Source organism: Miniopterus schreibersii, assembly GCF_964146895.1.
Source record: "Miniopterus schreibersii genome assembly, chromosome: 4".
Taxonomy (NCBI): Eukaryota; Metazoa; Chordata; class Mammalia; order Chiroptera; family Miniopteridae; genus Miniopterus; species Miniopterus schreibersii.
Window position 1 is genome coordinate 40346737 of NC_138105.1, and position 20300 is coordinate 40367036.

The 20300-nt window shown below is 37.2% G+C and overlaps 1 protein-coding gene across 4 annotated transcripts in view; it reads right to left on the reverse strand.

Annotated features, from left to right (window-relative positions):
* INPP4B (inositol polyphosphate-4-phosphatase type II B) overlaps window positions 1-20300 on the reverse strand; it is a 528611-nt gene that overhangs the window by 437497 nt on the left and 70814 nt on the right. For all 4 annotated transcript variants that reach the window (XM_081135695.1, XM_081135696.1, XM_081135693.1 and 1 more), the window contains one exon: window positions 3364-3423. The gene's annotated coding sequence lies outside the window, so the exon portion shown is untranslated. The remainder of the gene's footprint in view (window positions 1-3363; window positions 3424-20300) is intronic.

The window sequence follows — 20300 nt, forward strand, 5'->3', positions numbered from 1 at the left end:
TGTTTTATTCTCTGACTTTCGGTTTAATTTCTCTTTGGGAGCTTGTTTTGCCTAATATTGTAGCCATATTTCTGCAAAGCATTGCATATGTCTTAGGTGGAATCTAATTCAGGCAACATGGCAATTGCATCACTCCTTTTATCACATGCTGTAGAAATATTTCTAATTCTCATTTAAATTCATGGTCATTAGCTCGTTAATCAATCCGCAAGTTTTGTTGTTGTTGTTCTTGTTTTGTTAATCTTCACCTGAGGATACTTTTCCATTGCTTTTAGATAGTGGTAAGGGGAAGGGAGGGAGGGAGGGAAGGAGGGAGAGAGAGAAAGAGAGAGAGAGAGAAACATTGATGTGAAAGAGACACATCGATTGGTTGCCTTCTGCCAGAACCCCGACCGGGGCCAAGAAATCAAACCCAAGACCCTTCAGTGCACAGGCTAATGCTCTGACCACTGAGCCAGCCCAGCCAGGGCTAACCTGCAAGTTTTGATGCTTTACTTTCCATTGTTACATTATAGCAGGTATGTAATAAATAATATAAAATATAATTTGTGATAAGCTCTTAAAATATCATAAGATTTTTATCCTTTTAAATCTCAACAAGTATTATTACCTCTACATTTTCTACAGCCAGTAATAAACCACAATGAAACAATATCTTTATAATTTATTTTTAATGCTCTTGAACATAGGTAACCCTATACACTAGCCTTATGACAGTTTATTTCCAATTCTCAAAATTGTGTTTATACTAAGCTTACATTTCAACCTAGAGTACATCAAAAATTATTGAATCCTTAATATCAATTAAGGATTGATATTATAATTATAATTTCCTATAGAAAAAGTCAGATATATGTAAGAATAAAACTTAATATTCCTACATAATACAAATCAATTACAGACATGACATTTTCTTAATTGAAATTCAATCTATTTCTAGGACATATAAACCTATGTAAAAATGGAACAAAATAGACGTCTCTATTTTTTTTTTTTCCTAATCATACTAGATATGCAGAAGGATATTTAGACCTGATTAAAGTTGCCTCTCTCTGGATGACAAAATTAAGAATATTGTGGCTAATTGACATAAATAACTTCACATAATAAAACACTACATGAAGAGTGATTTAACTACCCCTTTTAAAGGGTTGAATATAGAACTTTCAGGTATCTGTACACACAAAAGCGTCTGCTAATCCAATAGATTGTTCTCTGAGCTCCACTGCCACAGTTAATCCTACACAGAATTAGTGGATTAGTCTTCGTGTGCAACTGAGAAAACTGACCAGTCCCATTCACCTAAAAATAGCACCATCACTGATATGTCTTAATAGTCTACTATTTAAACATTGAAATTTAAATGTATATATTCCATCTGAGATAATAGAGACAGGGCATCAATACATTAGCACTCGTCTTACTAACAGGAACCGTTCATAAGATCGAAAACACCCCTATTTCATGGAATCCAAAGGATCAGTCTAGAGAGATGGTGACATAAACACCATCTCTCACATCCCAGGACACTCCTCCACACCCCACTGCACAAACATACACGTCCTAGCGCATCATATCTTTGGGAGTTTGATGAGACCAAAGTACTTGGGTTCTGGCAAGATACAGAATTGTTCCTTTATTCTCATGTTGGGGGGAAACATTTTCTACTCTGGGTGCACAATGCTGGAAATCCCACGTTAATGGAAATTTCCCCTTTCCACCCAACTCCCTCTTTCCTACATTCAATTCAAAGTAAGTGTTTCCATGTATTGAACAAACAAAAAGCCTAATATAACAACATATACATATGTACATTCCTCTGGAAAAAATAATTTCACATGAATGGATCCTGGATAGCCTGTGCTCCCTTTACCCTTTATCTTTTTATTCTAAAGGACATGAACCCTCGACCCTCCCCATTGGCTTCATCTCATTCAGTGTGTTTCTCTCTCTCTCTCTGTAGTGTCATCGCCCATCAATTCCCCCTCAAAAGCACTTTTCTACTACTTCTCTGCCTTTGCCTATATCTCAGTGTCAACATCTTCCACACACAGTCTAGGTATCAGTGCTCATGGCCATGTCTCTCTGCAGGGAGTCACGGTTAATAGTTCTATGCAAAAGGCAGCCCTCCATTGCTGTCATTAACCATTTTAAATTATTTTATAGATTCAATTAAAATTTAAGTACAGATAAAACTTGAATGGAGTGCCTACAATTCCAAATCGCCTTTAGGGGAGAGAAGCTGCTTCCTTAAGGGTTTTACACCTCCTTTGAAGAATGAACTGGAATCAGAAATGAGTAGAGATACCCCAATTTGTAATTCAACCTCAAAACTTATTTTTGCTCAACTGCAAATTCAAGGTGAGAAATAAGTTTTCTGCTGATGTCCATTAAATTTAAATGCTACCTTTGTTTCAACACTCATTTGTTTTTAGGAATTTGACAATTTGTCAAAGGTAAAGCCCAATCAGTTTCAATTAGTAAGCAGTCTACATACATTTCAACAAATCTCTTATACATATACATATAGTAACATCATATTTGCATAGCTCTATAAATAGAAAACATTGAATAGATGGGTACAGTTCCCATCAGAGTTCTAACCTTTTAGAAACTTTGCTGAAAAAACTCTTTTAGATAGGACCCTTATTCACAAAATATGCACACATTGTATATCTGTATCGTACACTTTGTTTACACATATTTATCATTAGGATATTTGCACAAGTGTTCATATTTTTAAGCCAATATAAGTAAAAAAAAAATCACATAGCAATTTCAAAATTTTGCAACTATATTTGCAACTGTTAAACATAATCAGGCATGCTAGTCAGCAACTATATGTAGGATATAATTCAGTCTTTCCAAAGAAAATATGATTTGCATGATGGTGCCTTCATAAAATTCAACAGATTTTGAGAGGAATTTGTACTAAAATATTTTGCATATTCAAAAAGTAATATGTAAAAACATCTGACTAATGCTTAACTAGAAGGAAATTCTTATCATTGCTCTCTGACAAGAATCTAATTCTCTTATTGTCTGGCATTGTAAATGTGATAAATTAATTGAAGTTATTTCCAAACAAAGAGAATACAATCTTCTGGTCAAGAGCCTATTCATATATTAACAGAAATGTGGTGTCAGAAAACTGACCATTATCCAAATGTTTTGATAGCCTAAAATACATTTTAAATTTTACTGTTACTTCATAAATACGGTAATCATTATAACCCATTCCCTCCACTTTTCAGATAATGATTTACCATTATGTATTCAATAGCTAAAACCAGTAATCAAAGAAAGCCAATGAGTTTAATGTATCAGAGTTAAACAGACTAAAAAATTTACAATAAGTATTACCTTGGTCTAATTTTTCGTAAAAGAGTTCAGATCTCTTGCCAGATACCATTTCTTTGGGTTCTGTGGGCAAAGAGAAAAGAGATTAATAAAAACAACCTTTCTTTTTACTCTTTAAGTGCTTCTTAAGGAAGATTCATTAGTAATAAAGGTCAGAGAAGAAAATCATTTAACAAAATATTCAGCAGCTGCCTTGGGAACCACTGGCTTATATGCCAAATAACTTCCCCAAAGGTCCCGTCGCCCAGGCAGCCCAGAACAGGGTGACGGGCGGTGGGAGACACTCGGCCCGTTTTCTTTGCCTGTCTCCCTTTGTCACATGGGAACAAGCCTCGCACTTGAGGAAGGCAAAGCATTAGCTCCCGTCATTTGAAAAGATCAGGTGTGAGCGTGTTGAGACAGAACATTTACGTGGAACACAACGGACTGAAATGGAATTTGCAATTATCTAAACTTACTTTCCTCCCTCCCCCAGTGAGTATGGGTTTTAAAATATTCACGAAAGTGTGGTTGTTTTTCTATTCTGTTTTTCCGCAAAAAGTGATAAAATGAGATATTGTGAGATGCCTCTGTAAATAATTGCAGATTACCCTCCTCGTAGATACGATTTGAGAGCTTTTCCATGCTGCAACAAGGAGGGAAGCATAGAAGTCAAAAGTTATGAAAATATATCTTATACCCTCCCTTAGCATATAGCAATCTTGAGGAGTATCCCATAAAAGATTTTATGGCATCATTATCTGAATGTGCAGATTTGAGGATACAAAATTCAAGACTGAGCAATAGCTTTCCAGAAAGGACTGTCATGCACATAGGTGAAGCATTTAAATTCGCCCGTTAAGAAAGTTATTTGAAGAAATGCTAACAGTTAAAAGCAATATTGATTAATTGGCTATAACAGTCATTATAAGAATAGTCATATAAATGCAATCACCGTATCTTAATAGCTATGTGATCTTGAGCAAGTAAATTAAACTCTGTAAGCCTTCATTTTTCATCTGTAATATTGGAACGATAATGATTTCTACTCCATAGAGCTGATAGGATAAATAAACAAGATAAATACATATAAAGGACATAGAACTAATGAATGTTAGCTAATATAATTATCAACATCATTATTACTCCTTTCTATCATCATTCTCCTTACAAAAAAATGCATCATGTGTGTATTGCTTTGTGTGTTTGCCACCCAAAGTCAAATCTCCTTCCATCGCCATAAATTTGACTTTTTTTCCCTTTACTAGTTTTCCTTCCACACACACACTCTGAAACCTATATAATTTTATTAACCAATGTCACCCCAATAAATTTCATACTGGACATTACCTAATTTGCCTATTGCTTAATCTGACTCTGCCAAAGGAGAGGAGAAAAGATTGAGCACCATTTCAGATGAGAAAGCCGCCAACCACTTCACTGAAATGGCTCCCCTTCATTTTGTTGAGGATTTTAGTTCAAAGAAGCCCTCCAGGAAACCGGGCTGTACTTCAAGATTCACTTAAAGCAACTGACCCTATTCTACCTTGTGAACACTCAACCCAATTCAGAAACCACCTAGTGACCCCCTACTGCAAGCTGGGGCCCGTAACAGACTCTAGAGAAAATATAATAAACACAAATGACTCAAGAGGAACAGTTCAGTGGAGGAAACATCTGTAGACAATTATTTCAAGGAATTGGTGAAAATGCCATCATTAAACAATACATAATGTGTTGAAGCAACAGAAAAATATTGAAAGAATATTCTGCAGTCAGGAAGCGGGGATTTAAAAATAATCTTTAAAAAATTAATCAGGACAGCTGAATTTGTGCACACCAGCTGACAGTCAGTCCCGTTTGGTCTAAAAAAAAAAAAAAAAAAAATCACAAGAGAGGACTTTGAAAAACTAAATCTGACAGGCAAGTAACTAGGGATATATTTTTCCAAGATGCTGGGACAATGCATTTCAAAAACTGGAAGTGTACGAAAACATGGAGACCAGACTACACAGGGCTGACCTGCAGTGCCCATGGGAGAGTGTCATATGAGGCAAAAACACAGAGGAAAGTCACCGTGTGACTAGGGAGGCCAAGATCCGAGGGATTCATCTACAAGATGAGGAATGCCAAGGATGGAGGCAACCCCACGAAGCTCAGAGGATGTTAATGGAACAAATCATCTGCTGGAGCTTTCAGGGAGAACATAGCCCTGTTGGCATTTTTATTTTGGACTTGTAGCCTCCAGAACTCTGAGAAAATAAATGTCTCTTGTTCTAAGCCACCCAGTTTGTGCTAATTTGTTACAGCAGCTCCAGGAAACTAAAGTAACATCTTTTGAGCCAGTAAGAACTAGGCCCTTATCTATATACTCTGATCAATTGGAGCTCTAAAAACATCTTACAGTTACATTGAGTCACCAAACAAATTCTCAACTTAGAAATTAGAATACCCAGCTACATATAAAAAAAAGATTTAAAGTTTAAATTGTCTCCCATCCATAGCTGGGATCTGCTCCAACAGCCAAGGGCAAGCAGCCCATGTTTTTTCCCCGGGTCTTTCTTCTCCAACAGTTAACCCTAGTTCCAATGTCTCTGGAATATGGGAGTGGCGTGAAAGAGGGAAGGGAGGAAAAGAAGAGGCAAGTGGAAAAGGAAAGTTACTTCTGGTCACTAAGAGAGCTGGTATGTATTTAAAGCTGATCCTCAATCAGTGCTTGCTCCCCGTTCTCCAATCACTGGGGACTTGATATGAGTCATACTGTCTCACTTTACCACACATTACAGCCACAGCCCCAAGTGACAGCTTTGGCTTCTGTGTGCTGAGACCAGCCAGTCCCCGGGCAACCTCCCGGGATAGGACCTAGACAGCCTTGTGACAGTGCTCTCACATGCATGGCCACATCTGTTCCACTCTCTAACTAACCCTGGGGAAATAGGTGAATCCCAGTACAGCATTTCCACTTTGCTCTACCATACACTGCTCATTAGTTCATCTCTTGGTCTTTAGATTCATCAGAAACCAGTCCGGTGTTTTGACTACCACCCCAAAACTTCAAGAGACATATATTACACTCTCACCAAGTCTCCCTGAAGCACCTTTTTCCAGCAACGAGAGGGATAAACAGGGAAACATATCACAACTTATCTCCTTGTGGATATTCCTAGTGGACCCTCAGTTCACGCCCCCCCCCCCCCCGCAAATTCTGCCTTTAATCTCCAAATATCCCATCCTGTTGGAGTGTGAATGTAAAAGTTATCAAAAAGTTCTCATGCTCCTACTAGGGAATTCCTGCAAGGTGATCTATCTCATAAATCACTTTGGTGTCTGGTAGCTATTCCCTTTAAGGGTCAAAATTTTCCAGTTTTACAACCTATCATATTAGTTTTTATAATTCGAGCTTTAAGAGACCCATGGGAGAAGCAGTTGAAAATTGTACAGTATGTCTACCAGATATACTTTTTTTAAAAATTTTCCTGAGTATTCCATGAATTTTACATTGGTCGTCAATATAATCTGTCCTATTGACTCAGGCAGAGTGCTGATGACTCCCATGTTGTCTCTCCCAGTTCCATTCTCCTTGTCTATTCCTCCTGGTTGCGGTTCAATTCTTTTCAGCACCTTCCAAATTTACCTCCCTGTCAAAGCTTTAATGCCAACTTCTCCACAAAGTGATCCCCAGGTACTGTGGGCTCTGTTGATTTATGATCCTCTGACCTCATGTAGCAATTACAGTTAATGCCTATAATTTATATTGCCTTCTTGGGTAGTTTTAGGCTGTCACGTCTCTCCTACTATATTTTGAGTCCCTCAAGGACAGTTATTGTATCTTTTACCTATCACCTATCCCCTTCAGTACTTAATTCAGTGTTTAACACATAGGAAGGAGGTTCCTAATAAGCACATGCCCACTTTCCATGTATTAAATACCTATTAACAAAGATAAGACAGAGTTAACTTATGTGGTATAAATACCTTACCATATCCTATGATAGAAATTGCATAACAAGTCCTATTGTCACGTAAAATTTAAAGAACATTTGAACAAACTAATATGTCAGATAGGAAAAAGGTAGCAAACGAAGGAATGTGAGAGAGGTGCGGGCCATCATATAACAAGGTTGCTAATTTTGGAAATACATCCACATGCAAAGGTTTTGCATTTCTTTGTGTTTGACCTTGCCTGTCTGCTGTCAGTAGCACTTATCTCAAGGAGATTTAGGATTGTTACAAGATAAATAAAATAAGGAGCAGTTTAGAGTTTGACATCCAGGGAGAATTCTGGATCCATAGCAAGACAATGGTTTTAAATATCAACCTTGTGTAGGGAGAAAGGGATTTTTAAAACCACAAGCTTAGTTGCCATATTAGAAGTCAGACCTAGAGAACTAGGTCATGGAGTTTTGTGATTCTAAGAGTGGAGAAAACATAGGGTATGATGTAAAAGGTATGAAAAACTACCTTGGCCTGAAAAGTTGCTTGGAAAAGATGAAAAGCAGAGGAGCAAGAGGAAAAACATCAAGTCTTCATTTCCCTTCTCCTAAGTTAAATCCCCAGATGAACATGGGAATGGGAGCTTCAGGCCTAGCAGACTGATTTTCAGGGCATAGACAGAAGGGGACTCCAGATTCTCTGAGAAAACCAGCATTCAGTATTTAACATGACATAGGAGCAGTTAGGGGCATAAGAGGAGAGAGGGAAGTATCTAAAGACAGCATCCCATTATCCCCAGAGCCAACATGTGTGGCATCCAGGGGAGATAAGAGTTCCCAAGGGCCCTGAGCAGAAGACATGGGAGTGTTCAGTGGACATGGTCCCGATCATTACTTTCACCAAAATGAGATCACATGAGGCCCATTGCCCCCACAGTCACAATGCCATCAGGACAACAGCAGAAGAAAGGGAAAACATCCTAATGCACAACCACCTACCCAAAAGTTGTCTGAGTCATTCACCCCTGATAAAAAGGAACTAAAGCTTATCTAATCCAATATCATCATTTTACAGATAAGGAAACTAAAGGCCACATTGATAGACTTGTTTACTTAAGAGTATTATGCAGCTGAAGACAGAGATGAGTCAATAATTCCAATTTTTCTAACACCAACTGAAATACTAACACACTATTGAATACTCTTATCTGAGTCCAGTTTTTCTTTTTATTATTAATATCAATTGTTATTATTCAGTTAATATTTAAAAATAAAAATTCCAATGAAGACAATAATTTTAAATCCATATCTTTTTTTAAAAAAATTTATAGCTGCCCAGCTGGCATGACTCAGCAGTTGAGCATCAACCTATGATTCAGGAGATTGAGGTTGGATTCCTGGTCAGGGCACATGCCTGGGTTGCAGGCTTGATCCCCAATAGGGGTGAGCAAGAGGCAGTCAATCAATGATTCATCTTTGATGTTTCTATCTCTCTCTCCTTCCCCCTTCCTCTCTCTGAAATCAATAAAGACATAAAAAAAAAAAAAAAACCCTTGTTAAAAAAATTTTTTTATTGTTGACAGTATTACAGACACCCCCAATACCCCCCTTTACCCCACTCCCCTCAGCCCCTGCCCCACCCCAGGCCTTCACCACACTATTGTCTGTATCCATTGGTTATGCATATATGTATCTGAGGCCTTTGATTAATCTCTTCCCACCCCCAATTCCTCCCCTATGAGATATGTCAGTCTGTTCTTATTTTGTTTGTCAGTTTATTATATACATTAGATTCCACTTATAAGGGAGATTGTGTGATATTGCATCCATTTCTTTTAATAAATAATGAAATACATATAAATTAAAATAAGAGCCCTGAAATGCCAAGGTTGCAGGTTCAATCCCTGGTCAGGGCACATGCAAGAAGAAACCAATGAATGCATGGATAAGTGGAACAACAAATCGATGCCTCTCTCTCTTTCTCCCTCTTTCTCTAAAATCAATAAATAAAAATGTTTAATTAAAATAATAAATAACGAGTCCACAGAAGAACTATTAATTTTATTAGTAAATTTAGTAAGGCTACTGAATTTAAGGTCATTGTACAGAAATCAGTTGTGCTACTATATAACAACAAAGTAAAATAGAAATTATACATTTTACATTGAGTTCAAAAATCTCAAATACCCTGGAATAAATCTAACAAAAGATGTTCATGACCTCTACACCAAAACCTACAAAACATTACTTAGACAAAATAAAGCAAACAAATAAATGGAAAGAGGTATACCTTGCTCATATTGGATGATTCAATATTATAAAGATGTCAATTCTGTAATTGATTCATGTATTCAGTGTAATCTCAATTGAAATCACAGTAGTTGGTTTTTTAATTTTAAGTTAACAAGATAACATTTCTACAGGAATGCAAAAGGCCAAGATTAGCCAAGGTGATATTAAAGAAGAACAAAGCTGTAAGTCTTTAATTACCAGGTATCAAATTTATTATAAAGCTTTTGTAATTAACATAGTGTGTAATTGGTACAAAAACAAACAAACAGATACATGGAATGAAAAAGAGTCCAGAAACAAACCCACACAAAGTGTGACAACTAATTACACAAGTAAATTATGGCAAGTTGGACAATAAAGAGCAGTGGAGAACGGACAACCTCTGTACTACATGGTATTGAATGAATTATAGATCTGTTTGAGATAGGAAAGTGAATCTTAACTCCTATCCATACAAAAATCAGTTTCAGAGGGCTGTATAGCTAAATGTGGAAAATAAAACAATAAAGCTTTTAGAAGGTGATAACTTTCCCTTTGGGGTAAGCAATGCTTTCTTAAACAGCATAGAAAAAAGTGGTGACCATAAAAGAGAAAAATGATAAGTTTGACAGTATTTATTTAAATTAGCTTTTTAAAAATATATATATATATATCTTTATTGATTTCAGAGAGGAAAGGAGAGGGAGAGAGAGATAGAAACATCAATGATGAGAGAGTCATTGATGGCTGCCTCCTGCATGCCCCAGACTGGGGATCGAGCCCGCAACCCGGGCATGTGCCCTGACCAGGAACCGAACTCCGATCGCCTGGATCCTAGGTCGATGCTCAACCGCTGAGCCCGCCCAGCAGGGCAAGAGTGACAGTATTTAAACTAAGAACTTCTGTTCATCAAAAGATGCCAAGTAGAGAATGAAAAGCCACAGATCAGAAGAAGAAATTTGTAATAAATATATCTGATAATGACTGGTATTCAAATTATTTAAATAAACTCCTACAAATCAATAAGAGCAAGACAGACAACTCAATAGAAAAATAAGCAAAAGACAGAAATAAAAATTTTACAAAAGAGGGCATTCAAATTTTCAATAAGCATATTAAAATTTCCTCAACTTTATTAGTCCTTTGGAAATGCCAGTAAAAATTACAATGAGATATCACTACATGCAGACAAATGTGGCTTAAATAAAAAGAACGCACACTATCAAGAGTTGGCAGGGATATGGAGCAATGACACTGCCATATTCTGTTTGAGGGGAGCAGATGGTGGAAATTGGTAGGATTTTAGAAAATGGTTTGGTAGCATCTACTAAAGGTGGACATATATATGCACACTGTATGGCTGGGCAAACTCCATTTCTAGGTTTATAACCACCTCAAAGGCATACAATGGTTGCCAAAATTATGTACAAGAATGTTTATAGTAGCATTCTTCAGAGTAGACACAAATTAGAAACAGCCCAGATATCCATTAATAGTAGACCTGATTAACAAATTAAGATCTACTCAAACAATAAAATTCTATACATTAATGAGAATGAACAAACCACAGTTACATCACCAACATGGATAACTATCAGAAATGTTTAGGGTAAAAGATCATAAACAAAAAAGTACATACTACGTGACAGCATTTATATAAAATATTGGGAGGAGATCTCTTGTTTGGTATAAGTGACCAAGAGAAAACATAAAGGAAGCTTTTGAGATACTAATACTATTATTTCTTTATTCCTGGATCTTCAGGTGTGTTCACTTTGCAAAAATGTATCAAGCTATACACTAGATTAGCTCACTTCTCCATATGAATTGTTATACTTCAATAGTTTACTTTTTTAAGTGGCATTGGGATCCCCACCCACCTGTATGTACCACTGGGGGGAAAATTACAAATAGATTTTAAAAATAACCCCTTATTTTAAAGATAATCAGGAAGAAGTAAAAGAGGAGATTTCAATCTGTAAATGTTCTTCCTCACCATCTATAGGTGTAATAATTCAGAACAGCACACGCAGAACATTGATGTTTTCACTGAAACACAAGCCTTTTTCCATATTGTCAACATATAATATTCCTCTTCAAATTACTTATTCATTGCTGGCTTTAATAAAAGGAAATCACCATAAAATGCACATATATTCCATGTTAAAGCATACTGGTATATTTGAGCTACACTAGCCAGAAAACATCTAGAGTCAGATGGTATTATACCTACCTTTGAAGTTATTTCCTTTTGCAAACACTACAACAGCTATCAGTTGGATTCCTTTCTAATTTTCTCTTGTTTATTATTTTATGAAACAATTATTTCAGAAAAGAAAAACACAAACAAAACAAAGGTTTAGAATTATAGGTTTTTATAACTGTCTGCATTTAAACTTTGGAAAGAAAATATAAATTGAACAAAAGAAACACAATAAACACCCATTTATCTCTGTCTGCACACAGTAAGACAGAAAAAAACTTTTTCTTTTCTGAATTATAATTATACCTAGATTAAGCATCAATAATGAAAATTCACAGAGGTAATCATCAAGGCTCAGGCATTTTGAAATGTAGGCTTAATCCAAGCCGAGGAAAAGCAGTTGTAAAAGCACCACCCCCAAAGCCACGGCCCATGTGTATGTTGTTTGTGTGTGTGTGTCTTTTATTTGTATTAAATGTATTGGGGTGACATTGGTTAATATGATCATATAGTTTTCAGATGTGGGTTTCTATGTTACAATATCTGTAGATTGCACTGTGTGCCCACCACCCAAAGCACAGCTTACATTTAAAGCACACCAACAACTGAATACTAGGAATAATTTATTTCTATCCTTTTATTTTAATCATCAGACCTTTTACTCAGTTGATAAAAAAATTTTCTCTAAATGATACGCTCTAATTTTGCTGATAATTTTACTTAATCATAAGTTTTCATTTTCTTGTTTATTCATATAATCAAAATATTTTCCCATAGGCAATTTAGCAACAAAATAGACTCAGGAAAACTACTTTTTGAAACTATTTTTTAAATCTCTAAATCAAAGTGGTTTAGAAGTGCCTTATTAATATTACTGCAGTAATAAAAGTACACACTGAGAATTGCCAAATATAAATCTGGCATTGTTCTGAGTTGCTGTTTTGCACATTTAATACTCTTAAGAACCTTAAGAGCTGGGTGCACTATTATCCCATTTTATAGATGAAGAAACTGAAGCACAGTTTGGTTGCCAGGAGTTACCTGAACAAATAGAGCCAATAAGCAAAGGCAGAATTTTAAGTCAGGAAGCTGTCACCAACCCATTCCCTTGGCTCTTCTGTAGAGCTAGTGTCTCTCTGCTATTTCCAGGTGAGAACCTATAACTACAGTACGCTTATTATTTAAATATATAACTTAATTATTACTGTGAAGTCTCCCATTTTATACTGAATGCATGTTTTATTTAAAAATTTTATTGTGCATGTTTTTTCTATTTTCTATATTTTTCATGTATTTGCTAGAATTATGAATTCTATTCTTTGAATTTAGAGTGGGTAATATCTCCTAAGAGTTTAAAGCAAATTACATGTATCATGCCATTTACATTTAAACACACATACTCATCCAGCACTATTCTCTGAATTGATTTTTATATAGTTTACTGGACATTTCCTCCTCTTCTGTCTCATTCTGTTGCTGAAGTCTGAGTGTAGACCCTTTATTCTCAAAGGGTGGTCCATAAGCCAGCAGCACCAACCATTACCTGGAAGGCTTGTTAGAAACACAGAATGCCAGGCACCACCCTAGACCAGCAGAGTCAGCACCTTTATTGTAACAAGAACCCCAGGTGTCTGTAGGCATATTAAAGTTTAAGAAACCTATCTTAATGACATATTCCTCTAACTAAAGTCTTTCTTAATTCTTGTTTCAGCTAATTCATTTACCCAGGTTCCCTGAAAGATACTCATCAATTTTACCACTAAGTGTCTTAGTCTTTTAAAATTATTATTGAGTGTTTCACTCTATCAGCTTTACTGCTTGCAGCGTTACTGAATTTTACTTAAATTAACTATTGAGGACTTAAAAACAAAGCTCCCCTCTAGGGCTGTCTGAAAACTATTTGTTTGCCTGGTGCTGTACCCTCCACAAACGACTACAAATGCCATCACCTGGGCAAAAGCAGAGCTGTCGTGCTTTAGCTCTGGTGTGTAGGCTTGTAAATGTCTATGAGAGCTCCTAAGTTAAAAGATCAGTGGTGGAGTAGCTGCTGTTTTCTCAAAATCCTGGGAGACTTTATGCTACATTATAACACAGTGCTCATCTCAATTCCTTTGTGAATTCTCCTCAGATTCCTTAGTTCTCAGGTATTCACTTATAAGTTGCCCTAGACTGTTCTGGCTTTTTATGTAAGTTGACCTGAAAAGGTTCCAGAAAAATATTTTAGTAGTAATACAGGATTTCGCTTCTGGCTACAACCACCACTATCAACAACAACCAAAACCAAACATAATAACTAATGAAATCCTCAAACATAGAGAAATATCCATACTGAAAAACATCACAAATAGCTTCAAAACAATAAATTAATGCAAAAGAAAATCGATCTTAAAAATGTAAGAAAAAATTCTGCGCTGGTAAGTACTTTATACTGTTTTAATGAAGCACAAGTAGCCATATCTTAAAAATATATATCAAATTTCTTTACCATCTTATCTCTTTGTATTGGCTCTTGAATGGTTTTCCAACATATGAAGGGGAAGTGAGGTTAATTTACTTGAGCATGTTATATTAAGTAAGACCATCCTTTAAAATTTTGCCAATAGAAAGATAAAGAATATGTGAGCGTGGTCCAGGTATTAGATAGTAAAAAAGAATTAATTTTGTCACAGGTGCAATTATGATATTGTGCTTATGTAAGTTAAACATCCTTATCTTTTAGAAATGTATGCTGAAGTGAGCTGAAATGTCAAAAAATTTGCCAGTAGGACATACTGATACATACCACCACCATTAAAGATAAAATAAAAGTTGCACTAACAACCCGGCCAGTGTTGCTCAGTGGTTGAGTGTCAACCCATGCACCAAGAGGTCACCGGTTGGATTCCAGTCGGGGCTAATGCCCAGGTTTCGAGCCCGATCCCCAGTAAGAGGCAGCTGATTCATGTTGATTCTCTCCCATCGAAGTCTCTCTCTCTCCCTCTCTTTTCCTCTCTCTCTAAAATCAATAAAAAATATAGATTAAAAAAAAAGTTGCACTAACAAAAACAGAGAGAAAGAGAGATATTAGCAATCCAGAAAAGACATCAATAATAGAGAAAATTTAATATCACTACAGGAGCCTGAAATAAGCCATTATTATTCCAGTGATTAAAAAGACGTGATGAAAGAAAAAAAATTTTTTAAATATTCATAATGTCACTGAACCAACACATTATATTTGAAAAATTATGTGGAACATTTTATGGACCCTCTTGTTCAAGCTAATTACTGCAGCTCTTTTATACATATCGTAGCTTTTAATCTTTAAAATAAGTGTTTAAGAGAGACATGAAAAACACTCTGCCCACTTTCACAGCGCTTTTGGCTTGGCCCAAGAAAGAGAGATGTGCACCCACACAGACCTTAGATTCTCTCCCCACTTCCTCCACCCCACAGGGTGAGAAAAGAGGAGCTGATTAGCCAGCCAGCCATATTTTATTAGTAGGTGGTTTCTGTGCTTAAATTGTTAGAACAAGTGTAAAACTTAGTCCAAATATTTGAAAACTAACTAACATTTTTTAAATGTTTTAACTAAATTAACTCCTGCGTTCTACCCCACTCTAGGAACCCAGAATGTTGGTGGACATAAAAACAAAACGGCCCCAGTAGAAAAATATTTTTACAACACTGAAGGTATCATGCACAGAAAACCCACACAAAACCTAAATGCAAGAAACATAAACAGTTTTAGCAAGTGAAATTATAGTTGAATGACTCCATAGTTCACCAACAAAATCTGACAGAAAGGGGAGACAAAATAAAACACTATTTGGTGTCTAATCAGGGAATTTCTGCTTCTGGTAATATAGGCTCTAGTAAGTCTAAAAATCTTCAAAATTCTTAATAAAATACAACAAACATACTTTAAAATGCATTGGTAAGCATTTACTAATACTAGGTGGTGTTTACTAATACTGGGATCATAAAGCCTGGAACTTTAGGAGCCTAACGGGAAACAGTGGATGATACTTTAGGTTGAGAAAGATGGGAGCTTGGAAATAAGAACATGCAAAAACCCAAAAAGTATGAAATTTTTTAAAACGCCTTCTACCAAGGGAAAGTAACAAAGGAAAAAACTGTCTGTGACATCCTTAGCTTGGAATAGAGAAAAAGAAAATCTATCTTCTAAAAAATGCATATGCCACAGTTCTTCCCCATGGCTTTTGGGCTTGCTCTTACCTTAGGAGATGCTAACCTATGCTATAAAGTGAAAATTACTGAAACCACAAAGTAATTAATGCAGAAAAATAAATTGATAAAATAGAAAAGCTAATCAAGAAAAGGAATCAAATTATTATAAGACCTGAATAAATGCCAAAATACAGTAACACAATAATGAATGAAAAAATTATCATTAATAACTATTAATGAGGATGTCAGTGTGGAGAAGAATTATAAAAATCCATAATTCACTTCTCCATAACTTCATGGCTCTACATTTCAAAAAGATCAAATAATTTGAAACAATTTTAACGTAAAAGAGTGTTTCTTCCTATCTAAAAACGAGAGACTTAACTATTACAGAGATCATCTGACAGATGATCATCATCATCAAAGGAAAACCATTAGGCACAAGAGAGGTTAATTAAAAACATGTTAAAACTGCATACTAAACTGTAATAAAATAAATATAAAACTATAACAAATAGAAAGCCAATACATGGAAAAATTATTTTGCATAATACTTAGGGAACTTGTAAGTGATCAATAGCCAGATTTCTCCAAATAAGTGACAAAGCAGTGAAATAATTAATACTATACAGACTGGAAAATACAAAAAGGAAATCACCTCCGACTGTAAAATCCTGTGTACAACACGATTACAATTACAAGTATTCAGAAATAACCCAATTGCCCAAGGAAAGGAGAATGATTAAGGATGTTATCATTTATCAAGTTAATGGAATATAATATTTTTAAGTGACAAGTGTCAGGCACAATGCATCTTTCTCTTTAGCACTTATACCAACCATCAACTCTCTCATCATTTGTCATGATGCTACAACCAAAGTGTATTTGTGTATTTGTGTGCTGCCCAAATAAACTTATCTTAAAGAGTACCCCTATGTCTTTCTTGCCCCAGCTTTTTCTCAGGTCTGCTTTTTAAAAATTTATTTTCCTGTTTCCTCAAATTAAATGTCCCTTCTTTACATGAAGTTCCACAATGTATTTATTTCTTAACAACTTTGTCTACTCTACTCTATTCCCAGATCAAATCTTCTCCCTCTTCACTAAGAGTGTTTATCCACTGCAACAAGGTTCCAGGAGAAAGGGTGTGGGGAGGGAGCGAGTGAGGGGGGGAGCGAGGGAGCGAGGGAGCGAGGGAGCGAGGGAGGGGGGGAGGAAGGAGAGACAACCAGGCATTATGACCCAGCAAGCAGTAGGCTATGTATGACAGAGTATCACTCTCATCACACATAGTCTACTAGTTAGAGCTGTCACAGCCCCTCCTCACAGAGTCAAGTGGAAGTGACAGACCCCATATTCAGTGTGTCAGTCACATGAGAAAGGCATGGGGGTGATACTGGTGTGGCCAAAATACAATCTGCTGAACCCTGAATGAAGGAATGGCAAATGCATAATCTTCTAATTGATGTATACAAACGGGCTTACTAATGCTCTCAAAAATGTAACGAAATAAGTAAAGCTTTTTTCATTCCTTATAATGGTTAAGAGCTTCAGCTTTGGAGTCAGAAAGACTTAGGTAGGATTGAAATAGGCCACCTGACATGTACAATGGGGATAGGAATACCTACTCTATATGGTTGTCGCCACTAGAAGAAGGTCTTGTTACTATTATAAAAAACGCTAACTGCAATATTTTTGGAAAATACAAAAGTATATAGAAAAGTAGTCACCCATGACTACACCACTCATGAAAATTGAAACTCATTTCAACTAACCTTGACAAAACAAAACAAGAGTCCTATTTTTGTAAAAAGGATACAGTTCAATACGAAAATTGTAAGGGGGAAAAAAAAGACGAAATTCCTGCTCTGCACCATTTTATGATGCTTACTTACCAAATGGGCATGGCTCCGTGGGGCAGATGCAGAGCTGGGGAGGCAGGGTAGGATGATGCTCCTGAAGGGAGTCAGGGGAGGCATGTAACACATGGGTGGGCTTCGGGTCACTGGGAAGCGTGGGAAGCAGGCTGAGAGCAGGTGCTGAGGGCAGCAGAGACCCCGGGGTCAGGCTGAGGGATGCATTTATGAGGGGCCTGGGGAGACGGGTCTGAGCAGATCATTGGGGTCTTTTAGGGGAGGCAGTGAATAAGAAATTATTAGGTCAGATGATGAGCTTGAATGCCAAGTTAAGGAATGTCAACAGTATCTCTATAGGTCGGGGAAGTTTCTGAAGGGGGAGGGTTATGACCTATACACTATTGTCTTCTAGGTCATTTAATGTGAAACACGCGGGAGAGTCTGGAAACAGGGAGATAGAAGGTAAAACACCAGATGAGAGAACGTAATGAGAAAATGGTTTTTAAAAGCCAAAGAGTCAGGAATCAATACAGTATGCAAAAGAGCTCAATATAAATATTGTAGAAAGGCCTAGAGGCTCTAGGCGCATGCCATATTTGGAATACAGCTGCTATAACGTGATGTTGAGAAATATCAAAAAGGAATTTGACCCAAAAGGGCCAGCATATGCTACATAATCAGAACGTTGGGGTAGTTTCATTCATCATTGTTAAAAGTGAGATACAGGAATAGTATAAGTAAATAAAGGAGCAAAAATACAAGTGCTTGTTGGGGTAGTTTTTCAAAAGAGCCAAAGTAATGGGGGCTAACAGAGTCAAAAACTAAGCCCACGAATGGCAGTGGCCCTCAAGTATGGAAGTGGAGCTGCAGAGGAAGATGTTGAAGAGCTGGTCCCTACACTAGAAAATGGGCTTAAAAACAAGATGTGTTTCCCCTAAAAATAACAAATCATTTCCCAACATATACCTTCCATCCTCTCTCTCCTTTTACCCCAATTCCATGAAAATCTTCCAGAAGCAGTAATACTTTAGGTTCTTTATACATTCACCTTCCTCAAAGGCCTCCCCAGGACACTCGTAATCCCAGGACTCTGTGGGTCACTCTCCTGCCCCATCAGCAAGGTCCCCTTCTAAGCACATGGCTTCCACCTGCAGCCGGTGGAGCTGGAGGAAAGCGAACTCCCTTGGAGTCAACTGGAATGTGTGAATCAGCGGTCAGCAATTAAGGGTGACAGATATTACAGATATTACGGTCTCATCACTAATTCCATATTTAACTCCGATTTTTAAAAATCATTAACAGTATCACTCAGGCACAGGGACTGCGTAATCTCCTACAAAACTGTTCCTGAGGCCTGGAGGTCTGGGTGCACTGCTCAAAGAGACAGTTAGAAACTCAGACTGTCTCGTTCCTGATCTGGATGCTGCTTCACTCTGCATGTTTTCTATTTTCCATGTTTCCACTTGAACATTTTTCCATGTATTTTGGAAGTCGTTTATTTCACTCTCCCCAAAATGTATCATATCTCGTGCACCTCCTGTTGTGGGCTGAAAGCCTGTGTCCCTCCAAAATTCATATGCTGAAATTTAATCCCCAACGGGATGGTGTTAGGAGGCAAGAAGTGTGGGAGGTAATGAGGTAGTGATGGTGGAACACTCAGGAATGGGATTAGTGCCCTTGGAAGAAGAGGTCAGGGAGCTGCTCACTCTCCGGCCCCGTGAAGGTACAATGTGAGGGACCAATGAGAAGTGACCAGTCTGACACCTGGAAGAGGGCCCTCACCAGAACCCACCTATGCTGGCGTCCCGATCTCAGACTTTCTGCCTACAGAACTGTGAGAAAGAAATTTCTGTTGTTTATAGGCTACCCAGTTGATGTACCTTGTCATAGTAGCCAGAACCAAGACATATCTGCTTTTAAAAATAATAATAATAATTCCATTTGAAACCACTTGATATTTTTAGGATGTAGAATTCTGTTTCGTTCCTATCTGAGGGCCTGCCTTATAACATATAAGGCCAAGACACAGACACCACAAGCCTACCAACATCTAAGTTGAGGTTTCTTTGTAAGGCCTGCTTAGGAAAATAGACATTTTTCAGGGCCGTAGAATAAAAGCCAGCCTTGAAAGGCAAAGATCAGTGAATCACATCATACGTGTCTGAAAAAGAAAATTAAATTGTTCCATGTGGAGAGCAGAGATTTAGGGAGCCCGAGCTGCCTTGCAGACAGGGGGACACGAGCCTGGGTGATGATATTCTTATCCAGGGGGAGGCTGGCCTGATGATCTAAATATCAGCATTAAATCTCACTTGCAGAGAATCCATACACCACGTGTGTCCTCAGTTTCCCCATCTGTAGGTCTTTTCTGGCCATAATTTGTCTAGATTCAGCCAGATTTCTGCCCACGCCCCTGTCCCTGAGGCTTGGAAGGCAGCTTTCATTTGTCAGAAGTGAACACCCCACAGGCTGCTGGAGAAGGAAGAGGCTCTGCCTTTCCGCAGCTTTACTGTTTGATTTTAAGCAACTAGC